The sequence below is a fragment of the Rhynchophorus ferrugineus genome, unplaced genomic scaffold, assembly GCF_030347505.1.
Source record: "Rhynchophorus ferrugineus isolate W39M unplaced genomic scaffold, kcgeb_rfMv2 rfM11, whole genome shotgun sequence".
Taxonomy (NCBI): Eukaryota; Metazoa; Arthropoda; class Insecta; order Coleoptera; family Curculionidae; genus Rhynchophorus; species Rhynchophorus ferrugineus.
This window is the reverse complement of record NW_027472590.1, coordinates 2005208-2025949: the sequence shown is the minus strand read 5'-3', so window position 1 is coordinate 2025949 and position 20742 is coordinate 2005208. Positions and strand designations below refer to the sequence as shown.

Here is a 20742-nt window from a genome sequence, read left to right as displayed (position 1 = left end):
CTGAATATTTGGGTATGAGAAAGCTCTGTGCAAAGTGGGTGCCGCGCGAGCGCGAGAAACATGGCTCCATTATTTCACTCCGAAGTCCAATCGACAGTCATCCGAGTGGACTACGCACGATGAACCCGCTCCAAAGCGTGCGAAAACGCAACAATCGGCTGGCAAGATTATGGCATCTGTTTTGGGATGCGCATAAAAAATTTTCATTGACTACCTTTAAAAAGGAAGGACGATCAACAGCGACTATTACATAGCGTTATTAGACCGTTTGAAGGACGAAATCGCCCAAAAACGGTCGCATTTGAAGAAAAAGAAAGTGCTGCTTCACCAAGACAATGCAGGTGTCAAAAGTCAGTGAAAACGATGGCAAAAATCCATGAATTGGGCTTCCAATTGCTTCCTCATCACCGTATTCTCCAGATCTGGCCCCCGGCGACTATTTCCTGTTCTCAGATATCAAAGGAATTCTCGCTGGGAAGAAATTTTCGTCGCATGGAGAGGTGATCGCCGAAACTGAGGCCTATTTTGAAGCAAAGAACAAATCGTACTACAAAAATGGTATCGAAAAATTGGAGGGTTGCTATAATTAGTGTATCACCCTTGAAGGGAATTATGTTGAATAAAAAAAACTAATTTTGCCAAAAAAAATGTGTTTTACTATGGTACTCCGGGGACTTTTCAATTGACTTGTTATATCCATATCTTTTCCTTTCCTTTTTTCAATTTCAATTTCAATTTCGACTTTTCCAATTCATCTACGATATAAACAATCAGTCAAATGAAACCGTGATTATATTTGTTAAACACTGTAATTACCAACTTATCCGATCAAAATCCAGCCGAATTAGGCGGTTAAAGTTTAGTTCTGTAGTTAATTTCGAACTAATTGAAGACCTTCAACTTTGGTTTCGTGTCAATGAAAATCTGTGGAATCGCTTGAATTTAACCGAGATTGATTAATTAAAAAGAACATAAATATTCTTTAAGAGTTTCGTTCTTCGCATCTAATCGTCTAATTAATGTTTTGTTTTGTTAAAGTCGGTTAGTTTATTATTCGATAAATAAAGGTCAGTTAATGATATGGCCAATAAAAGCGCGGAATTATTCAACAGACGGGGACCTTTGCGTAATTAATGAACGCCTCGGTTTCAAAAACAATGTGAAAAAATAAAGGTTTTGCTATGGCACACACGTTATTTTCTTTATGTTTACTGTTTATACTTTTTTTTTCCACCGACATCGAAAAAGGAGGAAGTTCTATGTTCGGCTGTATATATTGTTTTAATGTATGTTCGCCGAACTCTCCGTCAATTATCAGAAGTCGTAAAAACATTATAGGCAACTGTTTCTATGGTGTAATGATTAGAACGTTAAGCTCACAGACGAAGGTCGCGGGTTCGATTCCCAACAGGACAGCGACTTTTTTTTTTCAAGTTTGATTAGGACATTTGATTGGAATCACCTAGAGTACGTAGCTGACCCCAGGGCCCGAAACGTTCCTTATTTCAATCATTGTTTCTTTATTGCGATTTTTCCCCATACGGCCTGTACTTTTACTTAGGGTATCCATTAGCTAGTACTTTATGCTACTACTTTTAATCAGTTGGTACTAATTAAAATAATATTGTTAATAGATAAATAGATTTATTTAGGTATTAAGCTAAATTACTAATACAACAATTATTATATACATATTTTGTTTTAAAACGTCTTTTTTATGCAAAAAATCTAAGTTTGATTATTTTTTACTTTCTAGTGGCTTCATAATTTATTTTTTGAAGTTTTTATTAAAAATATTTTATTTTTCTTTGATTGTAGAGTTACATATTATAATGACAAACGTATTTTTGATAGTATTCTAGTGAATTTTGATAGTTTAGATTATTCTCAAGCTTAATTCTTATAATTCTTTTTCTTCAAAAAAAAATTGACACTCTAGATCTGAAACTACGACCAATAGATGGCATTGGCGACAATTTCTAATATATCTTGGTCCATCGAGTCGAACATACCACATCGGTCGTCAAGAAATCCCCGCCAAAGGCAATATAGGTTTCTTTTTCGGCCTCCGATGTTTCCTTGTCTTTGTCAGACGCCCTGGGCTTCTGTTTTGTGTAACTTATAAGGGCCTCTCGGGACGTATAACGCTACCTTTTTTCGAATAAAAAGCGGCCTTCGCTGAGGTTAATGATAGTTTGTCGTTGGATCCTTTTCCTCCCTTTCTGGCTTTCCCGGGGAGCATCCATTTTTCACTGTACCGTGCAGTTTTCCTTTAAATTGAATGTACAGTTGAATAAATGGATTCCGTGGTGTTTTTGCTGATACAGACCTAATGCTAACAGCGTTGCTAACTTGTGACGTATTTCGTAGGCTGCAGGGATTATTACGTTAATTGGGGTTAGGTTTGGTCTGTGCCAAAACACTTCTATTAAACATAATTATTTCGAAATATTTTTTAGATTGCTACTGGGGTAAAGTATCTCACCTCAAAATGATCTCTGGAGAATACTTGTTCCCGAACATAACATTGTGACTTCCTTTCTGGTGATACTGTCGTTTTTCAACTCATTGCTTGAGAAAAAATTTAGTGTCCTTAAAAACCTAGAAGCAGATAACTGCACTCGACTGTATTTAGATACAGTGTTTTGAATGGCAATAAAAGAAAGGATGGAGAAATTGAGTGAAATTTAACTCATCAAATAAAATGTTTGCAAGAAAAATATGGAAAAAGCGTGGAGTCATAGTCCATAACATTACACTTTATATAAAGTGCGATACTTGTTTCATTTCTTCAAATAATTTTGAGGGGAATTTATGGAGAATCAACAAACTTTCCGCCCCAGTTTGAGGAATTTGACTTGGATTATTGGGAAATTCGATAAATTAGCCTTAGCAACACTGAATACTAAATAGTCTAAATATATTGTCGGCTAAGGAATGACAAAAGGAAATAATATTGATCGATGTTTTCGATATAATTCACTATATCACAATATGGTTATTCAAAAATTATCGATGTTCTTCATCGAAAACGATCAATTATTCATGGGAATTTTGCTAATTACTACAACTAATATTCATTCAGCGCGTTTAACATTAAAAAACTTAACATTCAAAGACTCGTGTGTCTTTGGGTGATGGATGGTTAATAATTCATTCAGTTTGGATCATTAGAAGTGGGAATATTTAGATTAAACTCTTGAGGGACGTTATTTAACATATTTAATAATCTTGTGAAAGTGGGCGAAGAGTTACTAGGTAGTTAATATTGTTTAGGCCATTTTCCACCATAGACATAAAATGTTTCCCCTTTTAAAATTTTAGGGGATGAGTAATACAAATTTCAAGCTGATTATTGTCATCAAAATTATAGATAAATCAAATGACCAATATGAATTCTGTTAATTTCAGATACATTAGTGATTCCTAGAGTGATTTATATGATGACTAAATACCATTTGCGTTTCGTGTTTGTTGATTTAGATCGTAAATAAATGAGAACAAAAAATTCCATCAATTTTTTTTATATATGATTATTTAAAGCATGTCTAGAGTGTCTAATAATTTGAAATTTAATATAGATATTTTTAAGTTAACATTATGTATCTTGGTTTAAACCAAAGTTATAGGAAAAGATCTGAAAATGGGCAAAAAGTCGTAGTAGCCATATCTCCAAAACTAATTATTTTCCGCTAATATACATTTTTCCACGTCATTCAGCATCCAATATAATATATTTTCACTAATGTATCTTGGTTTAAACCAAAGTAATACGAAAAAGTCTGAAAATGACTACAAATCACAATTTTTCCTGAGTATATATATGGAAAAAAGGCAAAAAAAATTCAGAACTCCTAATGAACTGTAACCTTCTGATTTAGTCAATATTGTGTCAAGAAAAACGAAAATAATGTCAATTTTATTTGCAAACCAATTGTTTTTGAGTTATGAATAAAAGTAGAACTTAAACAAATGTGAGCTAAAAAATCATAGTAGCTATATCTCGAAAACTAATTATTTTCCACTAATAAACATTTTACCACGTCATTCAGCATCCAATTTTACATAGGTTATGATATTTTCCATAACGTATCTTGGTTTAAACCAAAGTAATACGAAAATGTTTGAAAATGGCTAAAAATCACAATTTTTCCTGAGTATATATATGGAAAAAAGGCAAATAAAATTCAGAACTCCTAATGAACTGTAACCTTCTGATTTAGTCAATATTGTGTCAAGAAAAACGAAAATAGTGTCAATTTTATTTGCAAACCAATTGTTTTTGAGTTATGAATAAAAGTAGAATTTAAACAAATGTGAGCTAAAAAATCATAGTAGCTGTATCTTAAAAACTAATTATTTTCCGCTAATATACATTTTACCACGTTATTCAGCATCCAATTTTACATAGGTTATGATATTTTCACTAACGTATCTTGGTTTAAACCAAAGTAATACGAAAAAGTCTGAAAATGACTAAAAATCACAATTTTTCCTGAGTATATATATGGAAAAAAGGCAAAAAAAAATAAGAACTCCAAATGAACTGTAATCTTCTGATTTAGTCAATATTGTGTCAAGAAAAACGAAAATAGGGTCCATTTTATTTGCAAACCAATTGTTTTTGAGTTATGAATAAAAGTAGAATTTAAACAAATGTGAGCTAAAAAACCATAGTAGCTATATCTCGAAAACTAATTATTTTCCGCTAATATACATTTTACCACGTCGTTCAGCATCCAATTTTACATAGGTTATGATATTTTCACTAACGTATCTTGGTTTAAACCAAAGTAATACGAAAAAGTCTGAAAATGACTACAAATCACAATTTTTCCTGAGTATATATATGGAAAAAAGGCAAATAAAATTCGGAACTTCAAATGAACTGTAACCTTCTGATTTAGTCAATATTGTGTCATGAAAAACGAAAATAGTAAAAGTAGAATTTAACGAAATGTGAGCTAAAAAATAATAGTAGCTATATCTGGAAAACTAATTATTTTCAAATAATTATTTTACCACGTAGTTCAACATAAAATTTTACACAGGTTCTGATATTTTCAGCCGTATATTGTGGTTTAAACCAAAGTTATAGGAAAAATTCTGAACATTGTTATCAAAATTAGGCATGAATAGTTAAGTGATCGATACAAATACTGTTCGTTTCAGACCCATTAGCAATTCCTTGTCATTTCTCTGACGACCTACAACCATTTACTCCTTGTATTCGTTGACTTAGGTGGGAAATTAACGACAACAAAAAATTCCATCGACTTTTTTTTTAATAGAATATTGCTTTGAACAAGACCTAGACTTTCTATTATCATCGCCCTCGTCTCGCCTTTGCTTCTAATGGTCAGGCTGCCTTCAGATCCGTTAAATCATTTAAATATATCTCTAACCCAGACTAGTTTACCCTCTCGGTACGAGACCCTCTCCGTCTGACGCACAGGCGACAGACGAGGACGGCGACTCGTTTACAATAATGGATCCGTTGGTGTTCTCACGACGCATCCGATGGGAACCGAACGGCGGTACGACGAGCTTTTAGTTCAGTTACCTCTGAATTCTAGGTCCGACGCGTACCACCTACGCCACAAAGAACAAGAAACACGGGGGGGAAGTGGGAGGAAGAAAGGGAGGTGGGGATGTAAAAAAAATGGTACTATTTTTTTCCATGTTGTCGTTGCGTTCTGGTCAGGACAAGAATAGGTACTTAAAAATGCTGCTGGCGCATGACGCGCGTATTTATAACTCCGGACAGGCGTTGTTCTTCGTATGGTCGAGGCACGACGAGTCCACCGCAGTTCGCCTGCTTAATTCTCGAGAATCCTTCATGGTAATTAATGATGAACGTATATGAAGCATATTCAGACTGGCGATGGATCTTTGAGTAATGCATAGTTAATGATGCATTTATTTTGGATCATCAGAAATAGGAATATTTGGTTTAAACTATCGAAGAACGTTATTTAACATATTTAATATTCTTGTAGAAGAAAGAGTATATATTATAGCCATATTTCGTAAACTATTTGCTTTTGAAGAAAAGTAATTTTACCAAGTAATTCACCATCGAATTTTACATAACCCTTGATATGTTCAGCAATATATTTTGATTTAAACAAAAGTTGCAATAAAAAATCTGAAAATGGCCAGAAATCCATTAGAAGTGGGAATATAAATATTATATTTAATATATATAATAATTTAATATATATAACAATATTAAATTATAAGTAAAACACTAATCATACTAGCTATATCTCGTAAACTGTCGCTTTTAAAAGAAAAATGTAGTTCGCGATCAAATTTTACATAGGTTTTGATATTTTCAATAATGTATCTTGGTTTAAACCAAAGTTACAAGAAAAAGACTGAAAATGCCATAAAATCGCGATTTTTTCTCGGTATAAAAGAATACATTGTTTCATCCCGAATGGAAAGTTCTGCTGCATCCATCATACTTACCAGGCCCTATTGCCTTCTGATTACTGCTTGTTCATACCGATGATGCAGCATGTTTAGGCTGGCAGATATTGGAAATGCTAAAGAAGTGCGAAAATGGATTGGATTGTCACCAAACCAACATCGTTCTTTCGACACAGTATCGCCATGTTGTCCAAAATAGGGGAAAAAATTCTAGAGAATGGTGAAAAATATTTCAATTAATATCTATTAGTACCAATTTTTCTCAATTAATCCCTTTATAAAATTAAAAATGATCAGAAAACATGTAAACACCTAAAAAAATAAAACCTATTTGACATATTCAATATCAAAAATTAAATAACGTGGATATTTAAAGAATTTCATATGTCAGAAATATCAAAATCACTTTTTCCCCAAAGTTTTATTCAATTAAAATAAAAATTAATAGATAACTAACAGAAATCATTAACATTTTCATTAAATTTAGTGAATACATGCAAATTACGAAAAATCAAGAAAATTTACGACCCATTCAAACTGCGTAAAATTGTCGAAGTGTAATTGTTACTATATAAGTCTGAACGATGTTCAATTCGCCAGAAAAATATTAAAAACATTCCAACATTCCAATATTTACACTACAGATGATTTACAACCACTTTTAATCGCTATATAATCCACCATAGCAAAACCAACCATAGACCCTAGAAAAACGTCATTTGTTTCACCCACATTTTGAATATCTCGACTTTTGATGCCCCCTTAAGTTTACTATAGATATAACACGAATTTGAAGTGGATACCCCCATAATAATTTAATAAATCAATTCCACCAAATCCACACAGAACTTCGAAAAATGTTATTCTACCCAGAACACAGGTACAGTTTTATTGTTAGAGGGAAAACAAAGACCTTTTCTCGACCTGTCTCGAAGAAATGGCTTGTGGCTTTTGGGACTTATTATCATCATCATCATCACTACCACCCACACAATATTTATTCAAAAATATATATTGAAACGATAAAGAACATATTTTATTCTAGAATATTTTCATTTATTTAGGATTATCTGTATAGTAAATATTAAATCTTGTATAGTAATGATAAAAATCCCTTATAACAAATAGTAATTTTGATATTAATTTTCTTAGAAAGTTATTTTAATATTGAAGACTATAACCATTAATATTTTTCATGAATAAAGTATTTAAGAATGCTATAAAGTTGCGAAAGTTCACCCTAGGTTCTCATCTAATAAATTAGTTCATAAAATAATAAATAAAGATTGTCAGAAATGCTTGGGATAGAGTTCTAGGGCCTTTTTTTTCTGTTCTTTTACCTGTGCTTGAATGGTTACGTTAATAGACAGGTAAAAACCCATGATGGTCTAAAAAGGGACGTATTCTCCGAACGAAAGAATGCATATGTGTACAGATCTATGCTATATGGTCTTTATAATAAGTTATTTTTTGAACTTTTTAACACTATTGACTTTTTTTAAATTGATTAAGGTTTCAAGAACTTTATTTAAGAACAAATTTTAAAAAAGTCCGAAAAAAGAGAAAAGTTTTAGTTCGATATAAATATTATTCAAATGATTTAAAAATTGAAAGGAAATGATTTTAAAGATTTTAAAAGAAAATGATCAAACAGCTTTTAAATACTAATAAAGTAGGTTGCCATTATCTTTTTGTTTTTACGTAATACTATTTGCAAGAGAAACAGCATTATTGAATTTAATAACGATGTTAGATTATTCTTTACATATTTTATATCTTCTTCTTTTCTCTGTAGTTCAATGGATTTTTAGTGTAAAAAAAAGTTATATCAATTTTAAAATAATTTAAATTTGATAGAATTTTCTGAGTAATCTTTTGTCATAATTATTCTTGTCTGTGGATGTATCTTCTATTATTTCGATTTTGTTTTCACAGAACCAATACCTATATAGCACAATTTATAATAGTTTCTTCTTTTATTATCGATAAAAAAAATACAATAAAAAAGAAGAAAATGAGGTCTTATATAATTTTCGAGCTATAGTTCCTTATTTTTTATTATAATATTTCTATATAAATTTGTAAATGTTTTTTGTATTGAACATTTTTAGAAAAAATGACGAAGACAACAAAAATTATTGTTTAAATTTCCTTTTGGTTTCGTTATTTAAATAATCGACAATGGTTTTTTATGATGTTACTTGAATATTTTCTGATCTTTTTTACAGTGTAAATAAGTTTTATATGTCATTTTTTATTGCAATTTTTTTTATGTTGAGCTGCAGACATTTCTTCTTATAATGCACAATTAAAAAAGAAGAATTTTTCAATAAAACAGTTATTAAGGCAACAGTTTCTTCTTTTTTTTGAAGAAATATGTTTAATATGATTCTTGTTTTTCTAGTAACTTTTTATCAGTTAAGTCATCAAAAATTCCCAAGAAAATAATATGTCATTTTCATGACAGTTTTTGTAGTTTGACCTTTAGATGTTTCTTTTCAATAAGTGTTTTTTGGTAAGAAATAGTTGTTTAGACAATATTTTTAACATCATTCTCCTTCTTATAATACTTTTTAAATATCTATATAAGCTATTTTTTATTAGTTTCTATTTCTTTCTATATAAGCTTGTGTTAAGTTATAAAAAAACGAGGAATAATTTTTAGTTTCTTTTGTTTTGAACGTTTTGTCTCTTAGATTTCGTATATGGCTTTGTTCTGTAATTTGTCGATATCTATATAACGGTTTTTTGATAGTTTAACTTGTATATTTCTTTCTTTGAAGCTGTTTACAGATGGAGATTGTCTTTATAACCGAAAGACCCGAGAGAGGAGCCTTTTCCTGTCGTAAAACGGTTCGAATCGTGCTGTCGTCGCCATAAACCGTCAGTATCCGTCATTCTTTCGACTTTTCGGGTGGATGGGCAAACATTTTCGGTGAGGATTCGTCGATTCTACCTGTTCGAGTAGACGGAATGCGGATCCAAGGGCCTGGGCGAGGAGATTCCGAGAAGAAGGGTCGATTTGATCGGCACAGGTCGTTTTTGTTAACCGCCGGTCGACAATGGCGGGTTTTGTGTAAGCCGAGTTCTTAGCGCTGGCTTCTAAGTAGGATGAGGGTACAAGGGCGATCGAAATATTTGCTCAGATTGGGTTCAGTGTTTCGATTTCGGTCACGTACAACAAATGTGTTACTTCATCGCACATGTGGCGGGACTTACAATAGGCGTACAAGTTTGCTTCCGCCTTTTTTACCTTATTATGTTGTTGGATGTATCTTCGTTTAAAGCTGAGTTTTGAGCCGTTTAGAGACTGGAAAATACAGCTTCATAGTTTCAAATCTGTTGATGTTAATTTTGCTTTGTGGCAAAATGACAAAAAAAGCAGAATTTAAATTAGAAATATCATGTTGGACAAAAACAAGAGCAGATTAGGCTCAAAGTCAAGCAACTGTACTGGTTGGTCGGAAGACACTCTCAACTTGGCCTAAAATCAAAGATAATTGTCAATTTGGGCCTATGGGTTGCAATATATTTTATTGCACTAAAACACCAAACTAACCAGTAATTCAACGTACCCAAAACAAAATTCTACAATTAATTTCCAATGCTTATCGCTACGTAACCAACGAAGAGGCTGCACGATGACTTCAAAATCAAATGGATACACGAAGTGATCCAAGATTTCGACTTGAAACATGAAATAAGTTTGCTAAACCACAGCAACGTGGAAACGCAGAATTTGGGAAATACATACTGATGTATTAATCCCGTACTATCCTTGCTTGCATTAGTAGTCAATGCAAGTACAACAGAACAGTAGTAACAAATTAATTTGTAAATTAAGATCGTTGTGATGAAAAAGATATGTAAATAAACTCATATTTTACTCGTTCTAGTAGTCTCAGGCATGTTTTAGTTTCATGTCGTCCTCCTCTAAGAACTGACCTCATGGAATCACCAGAAACTGTTGGCTTGCTTATAATTATAATCTATCGACGTTTTGAACATTATCTGAATCTACAGATGAACGAATAATTGTTTATCGATTAAATATAGAGTCGTCTATCTATTAAATATTTTAAAGTCTCCTGTGGACCTACAGTTTAACGTCAGCTCCCAAACCACGGTACTTGGAGATCATCACAGAAAACATCCGGTCTTGCCCAGCCTGGTTACTGGCGTGACTGGGATCAGTTTCCCTGTCGGAATTTGCACGCCATTGCCTAAGGCCGATGACAAACGTTAAACAACCACAAACATTAATTTACGAGAATGCCCCAGCAGGATACGAATCCGCGACCGTCGCAACAGCAGGAGGACCGTTCTGTCGCCTTTATCGCTGCGCCAACCAAACCGGCTAGGCTATAAGAAAGTAACAGTTTCATCATAAGGGCTATTTAGTTATTTTCGATGGCGTCACATTCCCAAATCGACGAATCCAATTGTTTCTTCGCCCGAAATCGTCAACGTGGGATGAGTAACCGCGTCGCTCAGACCTAGAACAATCGATATCGGGACAACGGGGTGAATGTGGCGCAAGGTTGGCCGTTTGACGTGTACGGATCGTCCGATTTGTCATCGGAAGGACCGCGAAATCCGTCGAAATTCCGGCGACGACCTCGTCAGCGCTTGCCTTTCGGTCGCCAACTTTCGTAGATTCGCGCCGGACCTGAGGTCGTTCGATTTTTTTTCGGTCGGCGTTCCGCCAGCGTGCGGATTCGATTGAAGGTCGATCCACGCGGAGAAAGAACGATCGCCTTGGACGGGTGTATCGCCTGATCGGCATCTATCAGCCGCGACAAGAATGTAACACTTAATGGAAGGGTAATTGTAGGCAATCTTAGGTCAAGGAGATGGTGCTGGAGGCTCACGGAGGCCCCAGAGCTCAGATATTGGGTGTAATTCTATTCTAAACGCTCAAATTAAATTGTTTTAGCTTTTATCTGTCTCTATTAGTACTTTAACTCCTTTTATTGGAGTAAATTCGCTGTCAGGCACTGGCGGAAGCTTATGGTAATAGTGTCCCATCATAACCTAGCTTTCTAGTTAATAACGATAACCTTGGATGGATATATCGCCTGATCGGCAGCTATCAACTGCGACAAGAATGTAACACTTGATAGGAGAGTAATTAAAGCTAATCTCTTGTTAAGGATGTGATGCTGAAGACTCACGTAGGCTCCAGAGCACGGATATTGAATCTAATTCCATTCCGAGGTCAAGGAGATGATGCTGGAAGCTCACAGAGATTCCTGAGCTCAGACATTGACTTTTGTTTGAAGAAATTAGTAATGAAGTACTAGTAAAAGTTTATGGTAACGATATTCTATTATATACAAACAGTTTAGCTTAATGTTAACGGTTTAGAAACGACAATTTTGACGACTGAAATTTGAGAACGACGTTGAAGAATTTGAGAACAAAGTAAGAGTTGACGAAGTTAATTAGATTAGTGCTAACTTTATTACTGTCTAAACATTATAAAAAGACTAACAATTCGCAATGATTTCATGATATTAAGAATGTCAGTGATGCTAGAACATTTTTCTTAAAAGTGGTGATATAAAACAATCGTGGAAAGGATAAACAAAAGCATATTTAAAACAGGAACTTAAATAAACACACATATTTGCCATCTGTTATTGATTTTTCTTGTTGGGAATGAATATAATTATTAAACTATAAAAAAATGTATTAAATATTGTTATCTACATACTATTTCTTCTATATAATTCTTTAATCGTTAATATATAACTAGATTTTTGCAAAATGCTTGAATTTTGTATTATAACTTTTTCCTCATGTATGGTCAAGTAAAAAATGTGTCGTGGCGTATAAATCCAAACAGTAGTAAACAGTATCCGAGCCCGGTCTGCCCATCACTTAGAATAAAACGTTGAGTTCTTTCTACACGTTTAAAAGACGTACAATATGGGTAAAAACAACGATAACATGGAAACTTGGATGGAAACCTTAATGGTCACTTTTTCATTCTCATTTTAGATGTTATCCAAACCTTCAAAGTGTAAAATCCGACAAGGAAAATGATCCCAGTCACGCCAGTAACCAGGCTTGGTACAGACCCGATGTCTTCTGGGATGATTTCTAAGTTGGTCACTCGCCAGTCGGTAGACTTAATGCCGAGAACTGTGGTTCGGAGACTACCTTAAACTATAGGTCCAGTCCAGATAAACTACTAATAAAATATATTTAAAAAACCCCCAGAAAAAAATTATGAAAATAATAAAAACAAAAAAAAAGAATATCATTCCAAATATTTCGTATTTATATATTGCTGGCTCGATAAGAACATAAAAATACATAAATAACCATTGTTCTTCTTTCTTCGTATGTCTCTCTTGTTATATATGTAGCATATTACTTTTTCTTCTTTTAACTGTTCACTGTACATGCAGAAATTATTGTTTTAAAAAATTGAATTGCGTCATTTGTAGTGTGGTTTGTCAAGCTGTTGAGTGACACTGCTGTCATTTGTATGTTAAAGTGTTAGCAATCGAAAAAATACTTAGCTATAATTTGATTTATAGCAATCAATAGATTTAATAGCAGATTTACTACATTTAATATATTTTTGTGGTGTTATTCGCAAGCAAAAGCCTATACAAACAAGCCCCTCACCAGCTAAGTATTAACGAAGAAGATTCGTCACATTTATGCAAAATGATCATAGAAAATTCCATTCCAAAAAAACACAATTAAACAAATTAGTCTCTCCTAGTAAATTAAAATCGTACGCAAACTTTGAAACGCCCTGTATAACATAAATATTAGTTCTAGGTCATGTAAATCGACACAAGCACAACACGGAAGTACCCACAGGGTATGTCAATAACAATATCAAAAATGTTTCGCTTCTCCAACCAACTGCGACCTCGACCTACCATTGATCTTCAGTTTGTCATCAAATTTACCTTCTCTAATCCACCGAGAAGCACTAAAGCGATATTTGTTCAATTTAGTAACGACACGATGATAAACAAACATATCTCACTCGATTCAGAACCCAGCGTTAGTAAACTCAATATCTATATTGCATCGTTGATAATAGCGATTTTTTAATGTTTATCTTCATGACTAACGTCTCCGACTATGTCGTGTGAATCGTAATACCAAATTCCAAAAATCAATATTGAGTAATAATCAAAATCAAAACAATTTTGTTGTTGTCTATCAGACAATAATACAATTAATGGGCAAGAAGTCCACCTTCGTACAGTTAAAAGGACAGTGACAACTAAAATACAGGTTATGTTGTTGTTACTCTTTTTTGAGGTTATGTTATCGTCACTTAGTGACTTTGAAGGTGCTTAAACGTGATATATACAAATATTTATAAGTGCTCTCAATTAAATTTAAAGGATTCCTCGTAAGTTGAACTGTTAAATAATATGTACATTGTTTTTTTTTAATGTTTTTGTCTTTTATAACAATGAAATTACAGAGACGAAATATCTGTCTTATTTTTCGACAACTTTGTTACGTAGTGTATTATTTAACAGGCCTTTGTTCAAAATTAGTAAGAATTGATAAGAAACAACTAATTTTATTGATTGTTATTATAAATGCGCTATTAAAAATAATAATAAAGTGCAATATCAACATGTTTATTTAAGTATTTATGCTATCTTTTTTTATGTTAACTTGTGAATAGTAATTTTATTAACGTTTATAAAAATGATATGACTAGCAAAGGTAATATAACTTGGCTATATCGATAGTACATAAAGCCACATCTTGAAAGTTAAACATTATTGTTAATCATTATATCCACTGGATTATGTTCTGTATGTTATTAGTAGATACTATTTAGTAATAGATTTTGGTATTTAAATATTTTTTATTGAATACAAAAAACTTATTGGTACATGTAATAATAAAAATCGAAAGAATCAAAAAAAATTTTAAAATTTACTTTTGAGTAACAATGTCAAAATTTTCTTAGGTTATGTGTACGAAATTTGAGCGTCTGACGTCTTGCCTGACAGTTCTAGTTAATACCGTTCATTATTCGTAAATTATTGTTTAATAGTGCAATATTTCTCAAATAAGGTGACTTATTTTTGTCTATGTACTGTATTATATGTAAGTGTAACCTTTTTCTAAACTACTACATCGCTAGTACAGGTTTTTATTACATTGTTCTTTGATTTCGGTCAATTATATATACTAAGTATTTTAATTATTGTAAAAACAAATTATTACAGGTTAGTCGACAACGACTAGTAGGAATGTATTAATTAAAACAACTAAAGAATAGAAAGTATTAAAGGCACAACTCCAGTAATTGGGACTCAGGAGCCTATAAATCAAGTGTCAACACGAAGAATAAAAAAAAACGATAAATAACGATCCTTCGGAAATATCCATCGTAAGACAACACAGTTAAATATTATTAATCCAAATTACGTCGTTAAAAATTCATTTTACAACATATTCCAGTTTAAAAACAGCGTTAGAGTAAACAAGTACTTCGTTATATAACGAGGCCTTTTTCCTTTCTTGTGTATACATTAGAATAATAAATGTTTACATCGAAATGCAAGCAGTGTGCATCTGTTACGATTTTGAAACTGTTATTACCAATATGTACTCATTAACTTATTGAAAACGCCGTAAAAATCATACTAATTCTACAAAAAATCTGACAGTGAAAATTAAATTAGGTTATCTTCTTAATCATCCTATTCTCCGTTTTCAGATCCACTTTTTAAACCAAATTGAACATAATACTCTTAGACATCTACATTAAGAACTTTGTCCTTGTTATGTTAAAATTTTCTTAGGTTATATGTAGGAAACTTTAGTATCTGACATCTTTCTCACAGTTTTGTTTAATACGGTTCATTATTCGTAAATTGTTGTTTAATAGTGCAATATTTCTCAAATAAGGTGACTTATTTTTGTTTTATTATAAATTTGATGGTCTGAGTGATATTTTATCAGGAATAATACATTTGTTACTATATTATATGTAAGTGTAACCTTTTTCTAAAGTATTATATCGCTAGTACGGTTTTTTATTACATTGTTCTTTGATTTCGGTCAATTATATATACTAAGTATTTTAAGTTATTGTAAAAACAAATTATAGGTTAGTCGACAACGATTAGTAGCAATGTATTAATTAAAACAACTAAAGAATAGAAAGAATTAAAGGCACAACTCTAGTAATTGGGACTCAGAAGCCTATAAATCAAGTGTCAACACGAAGAGTAAAAAAAACGACCATAAAACACGAAAAATAACGATCCTTCGGAGATATCCATCGTAAGACAACACAGTTAAATATTATTAATCCAAATTACATCGTTAAAAATTCATTTTACAACATATTCCAGTTTAAAGGCAGCGTCAGAGTAAACAAGTACTTCGTTATATAACGAGGCCTCTTTCGATGCCCGTGTATACATTAGAATAATAAATGTTTACATCGAAATGCAAGCAGTGTGCATCTGTTACGATTTTGATACTGTTTTTACCAATATGTACTCAATAACTAATTTAAAACGCCGTAAAAATTATACTAATTCTACAAAAAAATCTGACAGTGAAAATTAAATTAGGTTATCTTCTTAATCATCCTTTTCTCAGTTTTCAGATCCACTTTTTAAACCAAATTGAACATAATATTCTTGGACATCTACATTAAGAACTTTGTCCTTGTTATGTCAAAATTTTCTTAGGTTATGTGTACTAAATTTTAGCATCTGACATCTTGCTGACAGTTTTGTTTAATACGATTCATTATTCGTAAATTATTGTTTAATAGTGCAATATTTCTCAAATAAGGTGACTTATTTTTGTTTTATTATAAATTTGATGGTCTGAGTGATATTTTATCAGGAATAATACATTTGTTACTATATTATATGTAAGTGTAACCTTTTTCTAAACTACTACATCGCTAGTACGTGTTTTTATTACATTGTTCTTTGATTTCGGTCAATTCTATATACTAAGTATTTCAAGTTATTGTAAAAACAAATTATAGGTTAGTCGACAACGATTAGTAGCAATGTATTAATAAAAACAACTAAAGAATTGAAAGAATTAAAGGCACAACTCCAGTAATTGGGACTCAGGAGCCTATAAATCAAGTGTCAACACGAAGAATAAAAAAAAACGAAAAATAACGATCCTTCGGAGATATCCGTCGTAAGACAACACAGTTAAATATTATTAATCCAAATTACATCGTTAAAAATTCATTTTACAACATATTCCAGCGTCAGCATCAGAGTAAACAAGTACTTCGTTATATAACGAGGCCTTTTTTCATGCCCGTGTATACATTAGAATAATAAATGTTTACTTCACAATGCGCGCAGTCTGCGTCTGTTGATCGTTGACGAGAACATATGTCACCGAACGAAGAAATCGAGCAGTCGGTAGCACCGTCAAGAACAAAAGACTGCGTTCGGTAATTCGGATCCGGCCAGAATCCGTAGATGGGAATAAAACCGAGCCCCGGACAAAATAAATAAATTTCATTGACATTTGCGGGCTAGTTCCAGCCGATATTGAACGCGCCATATGTAGCTTCTGCGGTACGACGCTTTCGACGACAGTGGCGTACCGAGTCGTTACGTAAAAGCCGTTCATATCGACGAGGAAGTAAAAACGTTTGGACTGGAGTGGGTTGTCTGCGCGAGGGAGCATTGCATGGGCGTAATTGTCGCTTTCTATCTTCCCCCTTTTGCTGACCTACCGGGCTGATAATGTCAAGGCTGGCCGGACTACTGTCTACGCTTCGGAGAAATATTCAACAGCCGTCATAAATTTCGTTTTTTTTTCAGTTAATTATAACTCTGGTTCTTTCGGTGCTAGTTTACTTAATACAGCACAAACTTCATGGGTTTGAAATTCTATTAAATTCCAATATAATGAATCGGATCAAGGATTTTTTTTTATTACTCTTCGTGAGTCCACAATCTGCCCTATTGGCAATAAGTATTTCTTCTGTTTATATTATATATACATGGCATGTAGAAAATCACTTCATTAAGCAATCTTCTGTATAAAATATTATCTTAATTAATTAGTCTTATTCTAATGCTTATTCTAAACTCTACATATGTCCAGTAATCAGATCAGGTGGTGTTAAACGTTTTAGTCTACGCACTTCACTATCACGTCGCATATTTAGCTGATTAGCGAGTACATTGGGATGCACTGACACTCTTTCGAAGTACTTCACACAAACACGTTGGATTACACTCGTTATAGGTTCTAGAGGAATATCGCGTTGTATCACTTTATTTGAAATATAGTACGGAGCATCAACAATGGCACGCAACACCTTATTTTGGAACCGTTGAATGATGGATATATTAGATTTGCTAGCGGTACCCCATAGTTGAATTCCATATGTCCAAATGGGCTTGAGTATAGACTCATACAGCAATACCTTGTTATCTAATGATAACTTGGATTTGCGCCCAATGAGCCAATACATTTGATATAAATTTAGTCCCAGTTGTTTCCGTTTAGAGAGTATGTGCTTCTTCCAGGTTAGGCGTCGATCTAAATGCATACCAAGATATTTAACATGCTCTGCTTGGGGGAGTTGACGATGATTGATAATTACTGGTGGTCATGTTCTTCTACGCAGGGTAAACGTTATATGCGTGGATTTTGATTCATTGGCTTTAATGCGCCATGTCTTCAACCATAATTGTATTTGCTCCAGGTGGGTTTGTAGGTTTATTGATGCTGTGACTGGATCTTCATGGGATGCTAAGATTGCTGTATCGTCTGCATATGTTGCCACAGTAGTTATTTTTGTGGTGGGCAGATCAGCCGTATACAGAAGATACAGTACTGGACCCAGTACACTACCTTGCGGAACTCTTGAATATATGGGATTTAATTCGGTATGTTCATCGCCTTGATTTACAATAAAATGTCTGCCAGTGAGGTACGATTTTAGTAGCTGATAGTCCGGTTGAGGGAGAAGTTTCTTTAATTTAACCTGCAAGCCCGTATGCCATACTTTGTCAAAAGCCTGAGATATGTCTAGGAAAGCAGCCGAACAATATCTTTTGGCATTTAGGTCAGCGTTTATTTGGTTTACAAGTCTATGCACTTGTTCTATAGTCCCATGCTTATTGCGAAAGCCAAACTGATGTTCTGGAATAATTTTTCTTTTTTCTATTATATAGTTTAGTTTTTTTATGTATAATTTCTCGAAAACTTTCGAGATTATTGGTAATAAACTTATAGGTCGGTAGGAGGTCACATCTTCTGGTATTTTTCCTGGTTTAAGTATCATTAATATTTTAGCTACTTTCCAGATACTAGGGAAGTAATTAATTCGTAGCAGTGTAAAAATCAGGAGCAGTGTAAAAATGCAAAATTTTACCAAAAATCCAATGTCTATTGGACTTTTTACGGGTGTTTTCTTAGGATTTGCTTATTTTAAGCCAATATTGTCCTAAAAAGGGACTTTCAAAACAAACAATTCAGCATCTACTGGAATTTTTAAAGTTGTTTTTGTTATTTACTTGTTTCAAAGCACACATTGTCCTAAACAGTGACTTATTATATATAAAAAGCTATATGTCATCTCAATTATTTACAGATAATCTTTTAACTATTTTCTTAATATCCAAATTGATAGCAGATGTCCTTTGTGACAGTTCACTTTTTTATTTGATTCATTTCATTCATTAATATCCAATCTAAACCAAGCAATTAAATCAGAACATCAAAAATCAGACAATGACACTTAAAAGAAGTTATATTCTTAGGTCTCCTTTCGCATAATTATTAATAAAAAGAATTCAATTGGTTTACAACCCAAAATGTGACTCCAAAATACTATATATTATTTCAAATTATACATAATCATATTATAATCATTTCATATATAATCATTAACAGCAGATGTTTTTGGTAGTTCATTTTTATTTCATTTTTGTCTTAAAATCCAATCAAAATCAACAATTAAATCAAAACCCCTTAAGAAAACATTAAAATTTCAAAAAATGTGACAGTTACACAAAATAGGTTGCCTCTTAGTAATCTCTTTAATTATTACTAAAGTTAATCAATTATTCTACGGAGTGGGACTCAAAAACAGTCTATTCAAAGTTTTTTTGTACATTTATATATATATATATATATATATATATATATATATATATATATATATATATATATATATTGTCAAGAGATATCTTTTTTGGCAGTTCAGTTTTTTCCAAACGCAAAAAAAATCAGTGACATTTCCTGGTTGTTTTCTTAATAATGTAATAATATTCCAATACAAAATGCTGTAACCACTGTTTTATTTAAATAACTTTATATTTCTCAGAAATAGATAGAGGCAGAATACAAAGTCATTTTTTACAAAATTTTTTGACAGTTTGTCACAAAATATTCCCCTTTCATTCGAATATCATATCTTTATCACTACATTAAGAAGCCTTAAAATCACATTAACATGGCAAAATATCTGAGATTGACATTTAAAATAGGTTATATTCACAGTTGATACAAGATATCATTTTAGTAAATACTGTGTTATTAAAACACTATGTAAACCCTTTATTATTTCTTACAACACACTATTTTGGCAATTTTGTATAATTTTCTCCAGTTATTAATATATTCTTTACTAGATTATAATGCGTTATATATGCGATATAGATTGATTTCTTAGTCGCCCTCTTATAATTGCTGTAATTATTACTAGAATAATTAGTTAGTTCTTTTCACACATTTCCCAGTATATTATAAATAAAACATACATTTTATTTTACTGACATATTTTAACAATTCTTAAGCTTAAAATCACTAAAATAGGCCGATTTTTTTAACAGTTTTAACACATTTCCAGATTACACCACTTTTTCTTAATTTTAATTAATAAATAATTTTAATAATAAATTAGAAAATAAAAACAATTTTAAATTTACGACTTTGAAACCCTTTTCACCAATATTAACTCAATAATTGTTTAAAAATGTTAAAAAATCATAGTACTTTTACAACAAAATCTGACAGTGACAATTAAAATAGGTTATCTTTTTATTCATTCCCTTATCTATTTTTAAATCTACTTCCCAAACTGACAGTGACCATTATTGAAGGTTATGCTCTTCGACATCTACATTAAGATCCCTGGCCTTGTTATGCTGAAATTTTCTTAGGTTATAGTTTACGGAATGTGAGCATCTGACGTCTGTCAGACAGTTTTGGTTAATACTGTTCTTTGTTCGTATATTTGTTATTTCGTAGTACATTATTTTTCAAATAACACGGTTTATTATTGCGTTGTTACTA

The 20742-nt window shown here is 32.3% G+C and overlaps 1 protein-coding gene and 1 long non-coding RNA gene across 4 annotated transcripts in view; one reads left to right on the top strand and one right to left on the bottom strand.

The window, feature by feature from the left end:
- The window catches only part of brat (tripartite motif-containing protein brain tumor), a 114278-nt gene that overhangs the window by 46478 nt on the left and 47058 nt on the right, over positions 1-20742 (top strand). The window lies entirely within an intron of this gene.
- Positions 2220-20742, bottom strand: part of LOC143205043 (uncharacterized) — a 32822-nt gene continuing 14299 nt past the window's right edge. Inside the window, exons 2-4 of the long non-coding RNA XR_013007725.1 lie at positions 2486-2601; positions 2330-2425; positions 2220-2270 (exon numbers count right to left, since the gene is read on the bottom strand). This is a non-coding gene — a long non-coding RNA (uncharacterized LOC143205043). The remainder of the gene's footprint in view (positions 2271-2329; positions 2426-2485; positions 2602-20742) is intronic.